Source organism: Hemiscyllium ocellatum, unplaced genomic scaffold (genome assembly GCF_020745735.1).
Source record: "Hemiscyllium ocellatum isolate sHemOce1 unplaced genomic scaffold, sHemOce1.pat.X.cur. scaffold_3629_pat_ctg1, whole genome shotgun sequence".
Lineage (NCBI taxonomy): Eukaryota > Metazoa > Chordata > Chondrichthyes > Orectolobiformes > Hemiscylliidae > Hemiscyllium > Hemiscyllium ocellatum.
This window is the reverse complement of record NW_026868521.1, coordinates 1-6,079: the sequence shown is the minus strand read 5'-3', so window position 1 is coordinate 6,079 and position 6,079 is coordinate 1.

Sequence of the window (6,079 nt, the reverse complement as noted above, 5' to 3'; positions counted from 1 at the left end):
GCATGAAACTGCAGAAATTACATTAACCATATCAATTGTATAACATAAGAACTAGGAACAGGAGAAGACAATCCTGCCCTTTGAGCTTGCTCTGCCATTCAATAAGATCATGGCTGATCACTTCGTGGACACAGAACCATTTACCCATGTTCTCACCGTATTCTTTAATTAATTATTTCTGTTTTGAAAAAAAGCTACCTTAGCTTTAAAAACGTTTACTGTACAAACATCAACTACTTCCCTGGGCAATGAATTCCATTGAGGTTAAGAAGTTCCTTTCCAATTCAGTCCTAAATTTGCTGCCTCTAATCTTGAGGTGATGCCATCTTGTCCTAGATTCACCTGCCAGTGGAAACATCCTCTCTACTTCTATTTTATCCATTTCATTCATTATTTTATATGTTTCCATTCTTCTGAATTCCAATGAATATAATCCCAATCTACTCCGTCTCTGTTAAGCCAACCCCCTCAACTCTGGAATCAACCTAGTTAATCTCCTCTGCACCCCCTCTCGTGCCAGTACATCCTTTCTCAACTAAGGAGATAACAACTACATGGAGTACTCCAGGTGTGGCCTCACCAGCACCCAATACAGCTGGAACATAACATCTGCTTTTAAGCACAATCCCTTCAGCATAGAAGGACAAAATTGCATTTGCCTTCAGAATTGATTGTTATACCTGGTGACCAACTTCACGCAGTAGGATACTCAGGTGCCTCTGCTTAGCAAAAATGCAACTTTTTAAAATTCAATTAATAATCTCTTTTTACTGTTACTCCAACCAAACAGTATGACATTACATTTATGAACATTATATTCCATATGACCGACCATTGCCCACTCACTCAATGTATCTATGTTCCTCTGCAAAGTTCCACAGTCCCGCGCACACTTTGTCCTGCTACTCATCATCGTGTCATAAGCAAACTTTAACACCCTAAATGTGGTCCCCAACTCCAAATCATCTGTATCAATTCTAAATAATCACAGTCCCAACACTGATCCCTGAGGCACACAACTAGTCACTGATTGCCAGCCAGGATAATATGCATTTATCCCCACACTTTGCTTCCTGTTAGTCAACCAATCTTCTATCCATGCTAATACTATACCCCTAATGCCATATACCTTTATATTATGCAACAGCCTCTTGCACAGCACCTTTTTGAAGGCCTTTTGGAAATCCAGGTACACTGCATCCACTGGGTCCACATTGTCCAACTTGCTTGAAATGTCTTCATAGAATTCCAAAAGATTTTTCAAGCATGACCTGCCCTTCATGAACCCATGCTGTATCTGTCCAATGGGACAATTTCTATCAAGTCCCTGCTATTTCTTCCTTGATACTAGATCAAAGCATCATTCCCACTATAGAGAAGAAGCTGTCTGGGGTATAATTACCCATCTTTTGTCCACCTCCTTTTTAAAACAGTGGCGTCACTTTTGCTGCTTTCCAAACTGCTGAGACTGCCATGAAGTCCAGTGAATTCTGGAAAATTACTGTCAGTGCATTTGCTATTTCTCCTGGGATACATTCTGTCAGGGAAAAGAGAATTTTCTATTATTAGCTCAATTACCTCCAACAGTCCAAAACTAGGTGTTCTGTAATAATGATAGCTTCCATATCCTCACCTACCTTTGTGTCTTTGTTAATTACTGGCAAGATATTAGTATCCTCCACTGTGATGTCCCGTAACTAAATGCTCCTCCTCTTTTTCCAAAAGACCAACGTTTACTTTTGCCACTCTTTTCTCATTATTTATGTTTATAGAAACATTTGCTATCTGTCTTTATAGTCTGTGCTAGCTTATTTTTCTCATGTTCGAGCTTACATTTCTTTGTAACTCTTCTGTGGCTTTCTGTTGACCTTTAAAGTTTTCCCAGTTCTAGTTTCATGCTGGTTTTGGCCACTTTGTATGCCTTTCAATTTGATCACTTTCCTTAGATACCCATCGTAGAGAACACCTTTTCTTACAGTCCTTCCATTTCACTGGAATATACCTTTGCTGAGGACTTTGGAAAATGTCTTTGAAAATCTTCCACTGCTCATCAACTGTCCCACCATAAAATCTTTGTTTCCAGTCTACGTTATCAAGGTTCTCCCTCATTCTATTGTAGTTCCTCATGTCCAAGCACAGGACCCAGAAATTATATTTTATCTTCACACTCTCCATATGTATTAAATTCAACCATACAGTGATCACTTCTTCCGAGAGGATCCCTAACTCTGAGGTCACTAATTATTCCTGTCTCATTGCAGAGGATCAGATCTTGGATAGCTTGCTCCCTTGTAGATCTATTTCATACTGTTCAAGTAAAATATCACAGATACACTTAATGAACTCTTCATAGCTACCCTGACTGAGCTGGTTTGACCAAAATACATGTACATTAAAATCACCCATGATAATAACCGTACCATTTTTACAGGCATTAGTTATTTCTTTGTTTATTGCCCATCCCAATATGATGTTATTATTTGGTGGCCTATACACTGCGCCTATCAGTGACTTTCTTGGTAGAATTTTGAATGCATCATTCCTGTTTCTCCTAATGTATGGCAAAAACAACAACTACTCGTATTGTATGGAATCTTTCACAATGGCAAATGTCCTAATCTTTAAGGATGATAGAATAGGTTAGGGAGACGATTTGACGGACTTCTGCCCTTGACACTTCCAATTGTAGAGTGATGCAGATGGGGCAGGTTGGAAAGGGAACATGCAAAGGGGAAATGGAGGAGTGCAGGCAGTGTATAAGGTCTTAAGGACAGAGGAGGTTCCAGACTGAGTCTGTCTGTGATAGAGAGTATGGCTGCCTCATGGAGTTTGAAGCTCTGCAATGGGTTCATGCAAGTCATATTAGTCGAGGATATTATAACGGTGGCTGAGATAGCTTTTCATGAGGACTTGTCTCCTGAGGTAGTGTGGGCTGAGGTGAGAAACAGAAGGGGAGAGGTCACACTGCTTGGAGTTTTTTTATAGGCCTCCACAGAGTTCTAGGGAAGTGGAAGAGAGGATTAGCAAAATTATTCTGGGTAAGAGCAAAAGTCCCAGGGTGGGCATTGTCTATAAACCTCAGGCACATGCGCAGTTTGGTTCCTATGTAGGACATGCGCAGTGTCACATTGATCAGGACAGAGAGAGCTGCGATCGGCTTCAGAGAGCGGCGCTCAGAGCCGGGTGTGGGAGCCTCGCTGGGAGAAAGGAGCGGAGAGAATTCACAAGTGCGGGATACAGGTTAAAAAAAAAACGAAAAAGCCCCTCCAGGCCCGGGGAAGGAGGTGGCGGTCTCTGATCAGGGAAGCGGCTCAGGGTCACGGCCGCCATTTGTTTGAGGGAAGAGGGAGCGCTCTGGGCCGCCATGTTGAGAAGGTCAAGGTGCAGGAGGGCGGGGATATCGGGGTCTGTAGAACAATCAGAGGAAAGGGAAGCCCCATTGTTCCTGATGAATTCCATGAACACAGCGTCACTGGGCGGTCCCGCAGGAATCTCCTCTCTCAGTCCCTGCTGTGATGTTTCACCCCAATCACAACCAGCAGCTCTCCTCCTCTCTCAGCTCCCCCTCTGTCCTTCCTGCAGCATCTGTCCCCTGGGGCATTGAGCTGCCTGTCCTGTCCCTCCCTCAGCTGTTGTTCTGTAATCCCTGTGATATCCCAGTCCCATCTTAGATTACTTCACTAAAGACAGGAATGTACCCGAGGGATTTTTCTTAACATCAGCAATTGTTTAATACTCACTTACATGTTTTTAATTATATCTTTTTTGATGTATTTAATTCACATTCAATCATTTGCAATGGTGGGATTTGAACCTGTGTCCAGAGAACATTTGTTGAGTTTCTGGATAAATTGCCTCACAATAATGCCACTAGGCCATCACTTCGCCTGCTCACAGGTTGCACATCCCACTGCAACATGAATCGAAACCCTGTCTTTTTGCACCATTGTTTAATCCCGAACTCTGGTGATATCCCTCAGTATCCCTCCATGTGGGGCCCCTCACCGTGTGGGTCTAATTGCTGCCTCTATCAACGTCTCTTACTCTTGCAGCTACTCCAGATCCTGAGCCAACAGAATTCTCCACTCCAGAGAGATGAGGCAGTACAGGCCCGGAATGGAGACTGGCATTTTGCAGATCTCTGTGGGCTCAGTGCCATTCTCCATGTGTAACCCTCACAAGTATCAGTCTAATTTCCCATTCTGCCTATTTGTGTGTCTTCTACAGATACTCAGGGAGTTTGTGACTCAAGAGACTTGCCAACTGCTGGTTGGGAAGATGATTGGTCAGCCAGAGAGACAAAGGTCAGGGAGGTTGGGAGCCTTCAATAAATCCTGCCGCCAGGTAAGATCACTCACAGTGCACAGAGCAGAGAGCAGTGAGAGGGCTCCAAACATCAGCTAACAGGACATGACACAGATATTGTGCTGGAGGGGGAGCACAGTACAGACTCCCCTCAGGTTCAATCACCACCCCTACTTTACGTTTTATTGTACTGAGACAGCATCGGGAGTTCCCAGTTTTCAATCCAGGCGTGTGCTGTCTTGGTGAGCACCAGGACAACAGAGGGGAATGCAGGCCTTCAAAGAGATGGTAGTAATGCTGCCTGGGATCTTTCTGTTCCCTAAACCCTCTCCAACACTGCATCTATGGTTCGTCTTGTGGATCAGTGTCTTCAATCATTCTAACACCTATAACACTTCCTATCTCTGTCATGTCCTCTCCTCTCACCAATTTCTTGACATATTTGAAATGTCCAGTCCAGATCCCATCCATATCGCTGTAACGTGCGTCAGTTCCTACAACTTGCCTTGACTCGATAGTCTCCTCCTCCAACAACCGAAGACATTGGGTCTGTTTCTGTGCTGCATGATTCTTTGTTCGAGGTTTCCTAAACGGAATGAGTTGGCCCATTTCCCTTCAAACCTTCTCCTCTCCATGTACCTGCCCAAGTGTCTTTTCCATGTTGTAATTGTACTTATTTTTACCATTCTCTCTGGCAGTCCATTCCGTCTATGCACCATCCTCTGTGGAGAATGTTGCCCCTCAGCTCCCTCTTTAAATTCTTGCTCTCTCACCTCACATTTATGCCTCTAGCTTTCGACTCACCTACCCTTGGCAATTCACGTTAGTTAGGCCCTACATTGTTTCATAAACCTTCATAAGGTCAACCTGTGGCCTTATTGATGACAGTGTTACTAATATCTCCAACTCATGTACTCAATGCGCTGGCCAATGAAGGCAACTGTGCCAAATGCTGCTTTCCCCACCCTGTCCACCTGTGATGTCACTTCCAAGAAACAATGTAACTGCACCCCTTGGTCTCTCTCTGTTTGACAACACTGTCTAGGGCCCGAACATTAACTGTGTTAGTCCTCCCTGGTTTGTCTGAACTAAATCCAACACCTGAATTAAACTCCATCTTTCATTCCTTGGCCCATCTTGAACATCTGTACCAACCTCAAATTTCTTTCTGGCCTTACGATTGTTTGGGGTCCCACACCCCTGCCAGATGAGTTTAAATCCTCTCGAGCAGCTTCAGCAACTCTCCCCACCAGGATATGGGTCCCACTCCTGCTCTCAGTTCAGGTGTCTTCCCCACCCTGTCTGCTTGTGCTGACATATTCAGACATCTTGAGATTTGTCCACCAAGGTCCTGCCCTGCCCTCCCCACCACACTCTCCCCCTCCCTTCCCCTCCTCTCGCCCTCCCTCCCTTCCCCTCTCTCGCCCTCCCCTCCCCTCCACTCCCCTCACCCTCCCCTCCCCTCCTCTCGCCCTCCCCTCTCCCTCGCCCTCCCCCCCCTCCCCTCGCCTCCCCTCCCCTCCCCTCCCCTCCCCTCGCCCTCCCTCCCCTCGCCCTCCCCTCCCCTCGCCCTCCCCTCCCCTCGCCCTCCCCTCCCCTCCACTCTCTCGCCCTCCCCTCCCCTCCCCTCCACTCTCTCACCCTCCCCTCCCCTCCACTCTCTCGCCCTCCCAGCCTACCCTCCCCTCCCCTTTCTCGAACTCGCCTCCACACTCTCGCCCTCCCGGCCCTCCCCTTACCTCCCCTCTCTCGCCCTCCCTTTCCCTCCTCTCTC